The 13469-nt window shown below is 39.4% G+C and overlaps 1 pseudogene; it reads left to right on the top strand.

The window, feature by feature from the left end:
- Positions 1 to 7918: 7918 nt before the first annotated feature.
- LOC110635442 (putative metallophosphoesterase At3g03305) lies at positions 7919 to 13190 on the top strand (annotated as a pseudogene).
- Positions 13191 to 13469: the final 279 nt, after the last annotated feature.

Below are 13469 nucleotides of genomic sequence, written 5' to 3'. Positions count from 1 at the left end.
TGTGGCCAACCAGGTCACTTTGCTAGGGAATGCCCCATGTTCAGCGAGCCACAGATGGGGTCACAGGGTTCTGTTGTGAATGTTCCTCGACAATTGTATCCGAGTGCTTCCAACATGGCAGGCAGTCAGTTCAGTGGCCAACAGGGCCAAGGACAAGGGGGACGTGGATTTGGAGGCAGATTAGGAGGTAGAAGTCAGTATCAGGGTTCTGCCACTCAGGGTAGGGGTCAAGCTCGAGTTTTCACACTGACCCACCAGGATGCTCAAGCTTTAAATGCAGTTGTGGTAGGTATTCTTCTGGTCTGTTCTTATGAGGCTCGTGTTTTGATAGATCCGGGTGCTACGCACTCATTTGTCTCCCCTGTGTTTGCCATGAGGTTGGGTAGAAACCCTACAACTTTAAAATGCCCTTTGTCGGTAGCCACCCCACTTAGTGACAACATAGATGTAGATATGGTTTTTCCGGGTAGCCCAGTAGTAGTGGATGGAAAGATCCTCCCAGCAGACTTGGTTCCTCTACCAGTAATGGATTTTGATGTAATCCTGGGGATGGATTGGTTGTCAACTCACTATGCCACTTTAGACTGCAGGAACAAAAGGGTGTATTTCCACATACCTGGTGTGGAAGAGTTTAGCTTTGATGGTGACAGGAGCGTGGCTCCATATAATTTGGTGTCAGCAATTAGTGCTAGAAAAATGTTGAGGCGTGGATGCCAAGGGTATTTGGCATTGGTGAGAGATACATCTATAGAAGGTGTCAGCATGGAAAATGTTCCTGTTGTCAGAGAATTTATGGATGTCTTCCTGCAGGAGCTTCTGTGGTTGCCACCAGGAAGGGAAATAGAGTTTTGTATTGATGTTGTGCCGGGTACAAATCCCATATCCATGCCACCTTACAGGATGGCACCAGCAGAATTGAAAGAGCTGAAGGAGCAACTACAGGAGCTTTTGGATAAGGGTTTCATACGTCCGAGCACTGCACTCGGGTGCTCTGCTCTATTCGTGAGAAAGAAGGATGGGTCATTGAGGTTGTGTATCGACTACGCATACCGAACAAGGTGATCGTGAAGAACAAGTATCCACTTCCTCGGATCGATGATTTGTTTGATCACCCAAGGAGCTAGATTCTTTTCCAAGATAGACTGCGATCGTGCTACCATCAATTGAGAATCAGAATGAGGACGTGTCCAAAACGGCTTTCGTGACAAGATATGGTCATTATGAGTTCTTGGTGATGTCTTTTGGACTCACTAATGCACCAAAGAAATTTCATGGACTTGATGAACAGGTGTTCAAGCCATTTTTGGACCGCTTTGTCATCGTATTCATAGATGACATTTTGGTGTACTCTCGGACCGAGGAAGAACACGTGTGGCACTTGAGGAGGGTGTTGCGACGTTGAGGAGCACCACTATATGCCAAATTTTCAAAATGTGAATTTTGGCTAGAAAGCATCTCATTCTTGGGACACGTGATTTCTAGTGACGGCATTCAAGTGGATCCCAAGAAAATTGAAGTCAGAATCGATTGGCTTAGGCCTACAAATACCACCGAGGTGCGAAGTTTTTAGGTTTAGTGGCTACTATAGGCGTTTTGTGCAAGATTTCTCCAGATAGCGGCTCCTAACTAAGTTGACCAGAAGAATGTTCCATTCATTTGGACAGATGATCGTGAGGTGAGTTTCGTAAGCTTAAGGAGTGTCTAACCACCGCTCGTGTTGACACTACACCGTGAGTGGTGAATGATACACCGTGTATTGTGATGCCTCCAGAGTTGGCCTAGGTGTGTCTTGATGCAGAATGGAAAGGTAGTGACTTATGCTTCAAGGCAGCTGAAGAGGCATGAGCAGAACTACCCCACCCATGATTTGAAAATGGCGGCTGTAATCTTTGCACTAAAGATCTGGAGACACGATCGGGACGGTGCAGTGTGCGAGATATACACCGACCACAAGAGCTTGAAGTACATCTTCCAACAGAGGGATTTAAACTTGAGACAGAGGAGATGGATGGAGCTTCTGAAAGACTATGATTGCACCATCCAGTACCACCCTGGAAAGGCCAATGTTGTGGCAGATGCCTTGAGTAGAAAATCTTCCGCGCTTTGGCACATTTCAGTAGAGAAGAGACCATTGATTCAGGAGGTACATGAGCTGATGGATCAAGGTTTAATCCTAAATCTTTCAGATGAGGGGGTATTGTTGGCTCACTTTTCAGTGAGGCCAGACTTGAGGGACAGAGTTAGAGTTTCCCAGCACAGAGACCAACAACTGATGAAGATTATAGAAAGAGTACAGCAAGGTGAAGGTGGTGAGTTTGGATTTGCCAATGATGGCGCCCTAGTGCAAGGTTCTAGGATATGTGTGCCCGATGTGGACAACCTCAGGAATGAAATCATGCGAGAGGCACACTACACACTGTACAGTGTCCACCCAGGTTCCACCAAAATGTACCATAATGTGAAAGATAGCTACTAGTGGAATGGCATGAAGAGAGACATAGCAGACTTTGTGTCCAAGTGCTTGACTTGTCAGAAGGTGAAGTTTGAACACCAGAGACCGTCAGGGAAGCTGCAAGAGCTCCCTATCCCAGAATGGAAGTGGGAAATGATCACTATGGATTTTGTGACTGGGTTGCCTCGTACCACGTGAGGATATGATTCGATATGAGTAATTGTAGACCGCTTGACCAAATCAGCTCACTTCTTACTCAGAAGACTACATACTCTGTGGCACAGTATGCCCGGCTCTACATTCGAGAAATAGTCAGATTGCATGGAGTTCCAGCTTCCATAATATCTGACAGAGGGCCCCAGTTCACTTCTCGATTTTGGAGAAAGTTGTAAGAGGCACTTGGCACACAGTTGAACTTCAGTACGGCTTTCCACCCTCGCATGCACTGACAAATTGAAGGACAATCCAAACATCGAAGACATGCTTCGCATGAGTGTCTTGGATTTTGGAGGTCAATGGGATGAGCACTAGCTTTGGTGGAGTTTGCCTACACAATGCTTATCACTCCAAAGATAGGGATGGCACCCTATGAGGCATTATATGGGAGAAAGTGTAGGTCTCTCCGTGTTGGACAGAAATGGGGAAGCGAAGGTGCATGATGTAGACCTAGTGCAAGACACTTGCAGGTAGTTCCTTTAATCAGGAACGATCAAAACAAATTTTCAGATGGCGTAAGAGTTATGCGGACCCTGCGAAGGGATGTGGAGTTTGCAAAGGCGACTATGTATTTCTCAAGGTTTCTCCAATGAAGGGAGTCATGAGATTTGGAAAGAAGGGCAAGTTGGCACCTCGATATCTCGGACCTTTTGAGGTTACTGATAGAGTTGGAGCAGCTTGCTCACGGCTGGAGCTACCACCCAACCTTTCTCACGTTCATCCGTGTTTCACATCTCCATGCTCAGAAATACATTCCCGACCCTTCTCGTGCACTGCAAATGATGTGATAGAGCTAAAAGAGAACTTGACATTTGAGGAGCAGCCTGTAGCCATAGTGGACTACCAAGTGAGACAGTTGAGATCAAAACAGATCCCTATGGTTAAGGTTTTGTGGAGGAGTCAGTCAGTGGAAGAGTGCACCTGGGAGTCAGAACGGGACATGCGTAGCAAGTACCCTTATCTGTTCAATGTGTAATCATGTGCTTTATTCTGCCTTGTGTAAAAATTCGAGGACGAATTTTCTGTAAGGGGGGAAGAATGTAACACCCCAAAATTTTAAATTTTATGAGCATTTTTGGTATTTTAATTTTATTTAAATTTTAGGAATTTTTTTGAGATTTTTCGGATTTTAAAAATCGGGTTCGATTTTCCGAAAATATAAACTTTAATGAATTTTAAAAATTAATTTAAAGACCACGTGGCAAAACTAAAAATAAATTTGGAGTCTACGTATTTTTCTGAGTTTTCTGAAATTTTTGAAATTTTGGACCTCGCTTTTGGCCCCGAGGCGAGTAAAAATTCAAAATTTTGTATTCGAATCGAACCACCGAATCGAATCCGGATCGATCGGACCGAATCGACCGGACCGTCTTCTTCCCTTTTTCTTCCTCCGCGACGTTCCTCTCCCTTTTCTCTCTTTCTCTCCTCCTCCCCCGGCCGCCCACCTCCCTGCGTCCCCACTCGCCGGCCGCCTCCCACTGCCCCACTGACCGGCCGCCCCATACGGCGTGAAACGCGCGCGAATGCCCCTCCTCGCGCTGGTGGCTTCTCCGCCAAAATCGCCGACCGCCACCAATTGGACCGGGTCTTGTGTCAAAAATCATCTACTCGGCGAGAGCTTTCCATAGACACCAAGAACGCCGAAATCCATCGAGCGGTTTGACCAATTTTTGCTCGGGAAGTTTTTAGCCCATTTCGACTTTTGGGCTAGATTTCTCGAAAACCGTGAATCCCACGAGAAAACCGAGGCTACAAGCACGCTCCACTCGTCGAGAGCTTCGCAACGACATAAAGTTTGAATTTTTCCGACACCGCTTTTTCTGGGTCCCACTAACCGCAATGTTTTTCCGAGCATTAAATGAGCTTAGAAAATTCTGAAAAATTTATGTGCTAACCCCCGTGTTATAGGCTTCGTGTAGGTATCCTCAATTCGCGGAAATTCGACAGTTGACCGGGTCTGTGAATTTCCTACGCATGCACTGCACGAAAAGTCTCGAATTGGACCGAGGTTTTGGCTACCCCGTTGTCGACGCCCCGAAAAGGCCCTCAAGTCGAATCGCAAAGGTAAACCCGAACCTTGCTTTTTCGTAATTTTCTAGTGCTTAAATAGGATTAAAAATCCATAAAATATTCGTGGTAGCTTAGAAAATTACGATTCTTTTTGCAATAGCTTAGTAATATTGCTAAGGACCGCGGGGCAAAGTTTTATAATTTTTAGAGCTTGTTTGGGCAGTTTTTGCAAAAATGATCAATAATAAGGACTAAATTGAAATTTTGCGTATTGTGATAGATGACTGATTTGATGGGCCCAGGAGGGGCTGTGTGATATGATTGAACTGTGGATATATGGATTGTGAATATAGAAGTGTGTTTTGAACCATTTTGCAGGTTGGGTAGGTCCTAGGTATAGGGGAGACTGTCGGATTTTCGGCACGACTTAGGACGTATTGGTCTTTTTCTTTGTTTGTATTGAGTCAAATTTATTAAATGATTGTAATAAAATTGTCGTGAGTCGATGACCTTTCTTCCTCCGCCCAGCCGCCACAGTGATTGTCGTCAAGTCTGTGAGTAAAATATTAATTTTAATTGTAATTTCGATATTATTATATGTTCAAGCATGCCCATGCATCACTTATATGCATATATTTATGTAGTTAAACTCTATGCACGATTTATGTTGCATTCATAACTGTTGATGTGCCATGGATGTTGTTGTGGTAATTTGGAGCAAAGGTGCGTTGGGCGTGCGTGTGATGTGGTGTGGACTATGGATAGGACGGTAGTCGCGCTTGAGTAATTGGGACCCGATCCTTCGAGGGGTAGTCACGCTTGAGTAATTCGGGACCTCGATTTGGTTATTAAGTGGAAGTCCGAAATGAGTGGCACCAGTTGGATTTAAGAGAGTCGATAGGGATCACCCCATATGTTATGATTGATACTACAGGGTGTGTGAGTGTTCCAAATTAACTTTTTGATGTTATGATGTGAAAATGTTGTTGATGTTGCATTTCACTCTACAGGGTGTATTAGTTCTAGATAGTTATAGAGATTATGGTTAAAATTGATATTTTACTCTCTGAGTCGAACGCTCACTCCTGTTCAAAAATTTTTATAGGCCACAGGAGGATATTTTTTTTGAGGTTAACCTGCTTTCTCCCTCGCAGGTCAATTATTACTGTTTGTATAAACTTGTTAAATCTTAGAATTTCCGCATGTGTTAGAAATGTTTATTTGATTTGGGTCTGTAAACTAAATTATTATTTTGGGATCTGTAAACTTAATATGCTATGCATGTTTGATGGATTGGATGAGGGAGCTGAGCTCCCATTTATTATTATGTTGATGAGTATGTGGAGAGTGAGCTGAGCTCCCCAATTGACTATATATTGTGTTTATAGGTCGGGTGAGTCGAAAACTCCCTGTTGGTAAGTCCATTTTATGGCCGGACTCTGTCCGTTTGTTTTCTTGAAATTGGGCCCAAATGGGCCTTAGAGTTGGGTTAATGAACAGTTAGGCTTACTACGCCCTGGGGCTTTAGGTCGCCTGTGTCCTAGTTTGGTCCGGCCCATAGGTTGGGTCGTGACATACATGACTTTGCAGAGATTTCACTCTCCATTACAAACAAACCAGACCTCAGCATCCTCAGTCCCACTTGACAGGCCATGAACTATAAGCAGAAATTTTAACAATGCATTAGAATTTAGAACTATCTATAATGCAAAGCATTTCTCAAACCTGCAATTTGACAAGTGCTCTTTCCTCACTGCTTGCTCAAATTGCAGACCACTAATCATGTCCTTTTATACATTTTAAGTCCAGGCAAAGACATCGACATCTCTCGCAGACAAGGGCGAAGCTAGAAATTTGTTTTGAGGGGCAAAAATAAATATTAAAAAAAATAAACGAAATCTTAATAAAAATATAGAGATCAAATTAAATTATAAAATATTAAGAGATTAAAATTAAATAATACAAAAAATATTAATGAAATTTACATAAAAGTGCAGACGCTAAAACAAAGATAAAAATATTAAGGGGTAAAATGTAGGTTTTTATAAAGAAAAAATAAAATAAAATTTACAGATAAAAGTTTAATTTTAAAAATTTTGGTGGAAAACAATTTTTCCTTTAAATACCCTAAAATTTATAGGTTTTTTTTGTTAAGAGTATGTTTGGGAAGGGAGGAAACTAAGAGGGAAAAGAAAATGTGAGGGGAAAATAAATTTATTTTTTATTCTTTTATTTTGATTGAGTAGAAAATAAAGGAGGAGGAAAAATATTAGAAGGAAAATAAAAATATTTTATCTTTTTCTTATTTTTCTCTAAAATGGAGAAAAACATTTAAAAATATTATTTAATATTTTTTTTTAATTTAAAGGTAAAATTACAATTTTATTATTTATTTTTCTTTCTCAATTTAAACAAAGAGAAAGAAAAATAATTTTTATTTTCCTTCCTTATTTTTTTATTTTTATTTCTCTTCCCTTTTTATTTTCATTCTCCCTTTCCAAGCATAGTGCAAGGGTTTTCTTTTTTTTTTTTGGGGGGAGGGGAGGGGGGAGGAGTGCCCCTAATGTAAAAGCTAGTTCCGGCCCTGCTCACAAACCTTGAATGCCGTACATATCTGAGGACAGAATTGTCTATAGCTCTCTAAAAGGACCAAGATAATTCACCATTGAAATAGAAAAGTTTCTTCCTTTTTTTCTTGATTGGTAGAATATCAAGCCTGGAAATGGTACACATCTCTCTCTCTCTCTCTCTCTCTCTCTCTCTCTATATATATATATATATATAATTCATTGCCCTTTACTCGATATTTTTAGGGATTCAATCTATAAATAATTAGAGCTAATAAAGTGTAAAATTAACCTACAAGTATATAAACACAGAAATTCAGAAACATGAATCGCTAACCTGCAATGAGAGTGCAGTTTCAGTCTTTCCAGCTTTCCCGTAGCTTGTTGCTACTCTGCTACTTGTGAGATGGAAGACGGAAAGGAAGAACAACAGAGGCACAAAAACCAAGAGCAAGGAGGGCAGTAAAAGTAACAAAGGAAAAAACCAAAAAGAAGAACAGAAAGGATTGCTAATCTCGCCATCCCAGGTGGCACGATGGTAAAGGACAAAGTTTCTCACTCTACATGCCTGCCTGCAGAGAATCAAAGCCTACATATCTATAGCTTATGACTGGTGGTACTGCTTAGCTAGTTCTTTATTTATTTTTCACTTAACTGGCCGATGGGCTTAGTTTCATTGCTTGGGGACATGGGTATTCTAGTTTTGATGCTGTTTATGCCTCCTCGCCTCTGTACCCATCACTTCACTTGCTGCACAACAGGAATACAGAGAAGAAGAAACAGAGAAATTGGTTTCCTCACAAGCCAAACAATGGGGTGAAAGGTTGATAGAAGTGAAAGGCAGCCCAGAATCAGTGATATGGGTGGTTCAGCTCTCTGATCTCCATTTCAGTGTCCACTACCCTGATAGAGCCCTTGACTTCAAGAAGATTGTGGTCCTTGCTCTTCAAATGATCAATCCTTCTCTCGTTCTCATCACTGGTAATCTCACAGGTTTTTTTTTTTTTGGGGTGGGGGTAAATGTTCATGTGTTCTTGCTAAGTCGTTGTGCTGAATGTTGGGAGTTGATTTATTGAAAATACAAGCATATGAATTGTGGGTTTATTTAGGATACTGTTTGTACTGTACATTGATGAATTTGTACTTGGTCAAGAAATGATTTGTGAATCAAGATTTAAAGTTTCGAGAAAAAAAAATTAAGATTTAAAGTGAGATAAGGGAAAATTCGAGATATTAATGCTATTTCAAAAGCCATTACTGGTCCAAAACTCCAAATGATGATCGAGTGAATTTAAAGATTCCTCTTTTTAGTCATACCTTTATCTCCATAACACCCAAAAAAAGAAAAGGCCTTTATCTCCATATACTATTTCTTGGAGCCATATATCTTGGGAAGCGGTTATCTCGTGCAAATTTGCTTGATTTGGTTGGGATGCAGACTTAGGACCTATTGACATGTATCCGTTTAACTTTGTCTACTGGAATTACGCCAGTTACTTTGGTACAAAAATCAATGGAACTTTTATTAAGGATTAAAAAAACCAAGCAATAATTTCAGAATGATACATAGGTTTACTTTTGAGTTTTCAACGCATAATCTTCATTATTTCAAAATAAAGAGAGAGTGAATTCATATTGAAGGTATTTAACTAGTTCGCTGAAAATTCTTTTTATGCGAGTTTTATGTGCCCAGGAGAAACTAGCTGCATGCAGCAGTTCATTTCCTAGTACGCAGAAGTGGTTCTTAAAATTTCAGTTTCTTTATTTCTTTTCTACCGATTCCAATGGACTCCCTGCTTCCTTTCTGTGAATTATAATCATGGTTCCAGTGCTGCAAGATCTCACTACTGATCTCCTTGTCACTTATGGAGAATCAGTCTTTCATTTTTAATGGAAGTAGAAAGATGCCACTAAGAGAAGAATCTGATTTTTCCCCCTTCGATTAATTTCATGTTTGTTTATATGGAAGTATGCCAAATATATGATGTTCTTACTTTTGAAATGCCTTTTCAGATCCTAGTGACGATTGGATGGATCTCCTCAAAATACAATTTTCGTCTCTTTTCCAGATGGGAAAAGCAATGGCTTGTTAATAATGAAACAAAACGAAGATGAGTGGCTAGAATACCAAAATATAATGGAAGATGTTGTGAAAAGAAGCGGACTTGACAAGAACATATTCTATGATCTCAAAGGAAATCATGATAGTTTTGGAGTACCAGTTGTTGGTGGTTCATTTGATTTCTTTTTGAAATACAGCATTAATGGGCAGTTAGGAAGAAGGGGAAATGTCAACTGTGTCACAGCTGAGGTCAGTCACTTCCTCTGGAATTGGTTTATATTTATAAATAATCACTTTCATGCATGACGTCTACCAGTCAAATTTGAAGTCATAATTTATTAATTAAACAGCTAGAATCCTTTGTCTGAAGTTTAATTTCATCCAACTTGTTATTTATTTTGTTTTGGCAACTTAAAATTTCCTTTTCATCTTGGTAATTGCTTACATTATTTGTTCCCAAATTTCATAACAATGCCAATCATCTAATATTGGTTTTTCATGATCTCAATACTATCCGTGGTTACTTTAATATTTTTGTCACCCTCATCCAAACTTAAATCCCAAAAAAAAAAAAAAATGAAATGAATATTTTCACATCTCATTTTAGGTCACCATTGTGCAACTATTTCTTTCTTTCTTTAGCTTCACTTTGTTATGTTTGTCTAACCAATGGAATGAATTAAGAGCATCATTTAAGTCATTGAGTGATCTCATTTCTATCAGGCATTTATATCCACTTTGGGAAACCTTCTATCAAATGAACTTTCAAACACTACACTGACTGTTTGCACATCATTGAACTTCAATATTATGAAACTATGCGTAGAAATGCAGTTTTGTCCTTTCGCTCAATGGTAAGCATAAAACTTCATTTACTCTCTCTCTCAACTTTGTCCCTTGATATGCTGTCTTCCAGACTGGTGAGCGCAAACATCTTTTTGTTGGGTTGGACACTACGATGCCTGTTGGTTTACGGGGCCCAACTAATCTTTTTGAGCATCCTACTGACCAACTAGTAACTCAAATAGATTCTCAGCTATTGCAATGGGATTCTCAATCAAATAAACCTGTTACTAAGATTTCCTTTGGACATTTTCCACTCTCATTCTCAGCATCTTCACATTCTGGGAAGAGCCTGAAAAATATTTTTCTTAATCATTCCATATCAGCTTATCTTTGTGGTCATCTTCATACTAGTTTTGGTAAGAATTTGAAACGGCACCACCAGTCAAGGCAAAACTTCTTGTCCTTACAGAAGTTTTTCTAGTTAAATATACAACAAATACCTTCTGGAAGTACTAATAACTGTTCATTTGGAGCTCCACCACCTGAGGAGTTCTAGGAGTGGGAGAGGGGTGACTGGAGGAAGAGTAGAGCCATGCGGATTATGGCTATCGACAGAGGACATGTTTCATATTTGGACGTTGATTTCAAGTCAGGACCCAAAAAAACTATTGTATTGCCCACATTTCCACTAGATTCTCGCTTCGTGTCAACATTTTCATGGCATCAAAAGTATGAATGTCAACATATGGTCCCTTCATCTTATGAGACAGTCAGGGCACTTTGAGTTTTCTGTTTCTCCAATTGTGTCTGTTGTGGCCAGGACCTATGATGTAAGACCTGGAACTTTGAACATTGTAATGGAAACACCCATGACGAAGCTTGTGGGAGATACGCCCAGGGGAGACTTTTATGAAGCTACTTGGAACAACAAAGCCTTTGATGATCCATCTCCTAATAGATTTTGGCTACAAATGGAAGCAATTGAAATAATGGGAAGATCAACTTTGACTGGACTTAGGCCATTGTCAGTATATGGTTTAACTGCTAGGATCTCATGGACATGGAAGGAATTTTTAGTCATTGTTAATGGGCTGCCTCGTATTACCCAATACTCTGGTCTGTTATATGTTCAACGTTTTCCATTCTGCTTATTCCAAGGGTTCTCTTATTTTCAAAGAAGCAGTACTCTTACAAGTCTTTTATTGTTGAAAAAGGATTATTAAATGGTATAGCATGGGCTTTACAGGACCTTTGCAGGCTTCTCATTGCATGGTTTGGTATTTTAGGATATTTAATCTACCTTCTATTATGTCCCTGGTTTGTTGGGCAAGCTTTTCACTGATGGTGGGGATATGGGGTACATGACCTACATGGGATGGGTAGCAAGATCATCCAATAACAACAAAACACATGAATATATTGGATCTCCTGATATAATGGTGGTTGTCCTTCCCCACCTCTTAGTGGTTTTGCCTGTTATTTTGGTTGCTGGTGCATTATCTACTTAAAGAGGTATGTTCAAGGAACATTTGCTCTCACTTTCAGGGAAGAAAGAAGATGATGATTCTAGTCAGATGAATAAGAAATCTAAAATTTTTGGTAAACAAGGAGATAGAAGACCGAAATTTTATTTTGGTCATAGGTTGATTCGGAAAGTTCTGTTGGTGCTTTGCTTGGGAATCTGTTGTAAGCATTTTATGGTAAGTTTCAATTCCTAATCAAGTTAGTGTGAAAAATATGGCTATGTGAATTGTGACGTATATACATTATTTCTTATCAAAATTGCACACACAGTGTTGGTGGGTGGTTTACTTTTATGATTTTAACAGTCAGTTTGAACTTTGAAGTGGTGAACTACTAAAACTTCTATCAGTGATGGTACTGTAACACTCTCCCCAGCACGAGTCCTATATTTATGAGAAAATAAGATGAGATAAATTGACCCAGCATCTCTCTTACCTCTCTCTTGCCCAAGGGACAATAGCTTGAACTTCATTGGTTGGGCATATGATTATTAGGAACTGGAATTAGGAAAATCTTGAATGGCAAGGTAGAACAATGGATGAAATCAGAATTGGGGTTTTATTGAAGCTTGTAATGTACATTAGTTCGATGATAAGCATGAGGGAAAAAACTAAAAGCAGGAAAGAAATAAATACTGGTCATGCATGAGTTCAGTAGGTTTTAAGGCATCACACGCTTAAGAGCGCCTCTCACTTTCTAGGATTGAAACCAAGTTAGTTGTATAAAATTGACACCCTGCATTGAGAATTAAAAAAAAAATGTAGGATATATTGAGACACTGGTAATTAAGTTATCTTGAATAAACAAAATAGGATAATTTAGATTTTAGAAGTAATGTCTCAATCCACTGACATATTTGGAAAGGACCACATTGTTTTGTTTCAAAAACTTCATATGATATGGTATCTGATAATTTTTAGAGGACGTTGGAAAAGAAATTTGCCCTGATGACTTTTACTATTTGAGTCCATGTTTGTGGGGACTACATATGTTCATTGGATTTGATTCTTACCATTCTCTGTTTTGAATCAGTTGTGTTTCTTGCAGAATTGCAGAGCCCTCAAGAAAGCTTTTGAGATGAACCTGTTCCATTTTCCGGTATTTAGCCTTGCAATTCCATTGCTGTTGGCTTACACAGCCTACAAAACCACAAGGATTCAATGAGCGTGAGCCTTGATCTACACCTTCAAGCTTTATTTTCTAATTTTGGAAAGCGATTGTGAAATTTGAAGAAACTTGATTACATCATTCAACACAACTCTGTTTGAAGTTATCTGAAATGGTGAACTATTGCTGCTCTAAGCCATATATTATAGCAAAATGAATTCAAGTACAAGAAACGCTTCTCTAACATGATTGTTGCTTGGCTGAACTTAAAACCAATGCTCAGGAAAAAAATAAAAAATCAATACATAGAGTTCCAGTTTTTGTTGAAGTGGTAGGCTGGTAGCAATAGTTGATGTAGGTTGAAAACAAAGGAGATATCTGCTCAAATCTGAAAACTACAATGAGAGTGTCCACTCTTGAAAAAGAATTGACGGTGATAGTATTTATAGCACTGTTTTTCAGCTCTCTTTTACTTTTTGTTCTTTAAAAACATTTTGCATTAAAAACTCAAGGTGCCGAATTGCACTAGCTATGTTCTTGAATTACTTGCTCTTAACAGCAAGTGTTGAGTTGTTGATTTGGTGGTAGCATTAGATCTACACCATGTTGTTCACTCAGATCTGGGATTGTTTATGATCTACCAAACCTGATAGCAGATGTCAAACTTATGGACAGTAGGGCAAATATTTCAGTCAAATTGCTTGATTTTAATAGCAAACACATTCCAAGTTTTCTTTTTTTTTTT

Source organism: Hevea brasiliensis, chromosome 10 (genome assembly GCF_030052815.1).
Source record: "Hevea brasiliensis isolate MT/VB/25A 57/8 chromosome 10, ASM3005281v1, whole genome shotgun sequence".
NCBI classification, from domain to species: Eukaryota; Viridiplantae; Streptophyta; class Magnoliopsida; order Malpighiales; family Euphorbiaceae; genus Hevea; species Hevea brasiliensis.
The sequence above is the reverse complement of the archived record's forward strand: the minus strand, read 5'-3'. Positions and strand labels throughout refer to the sequence as shown.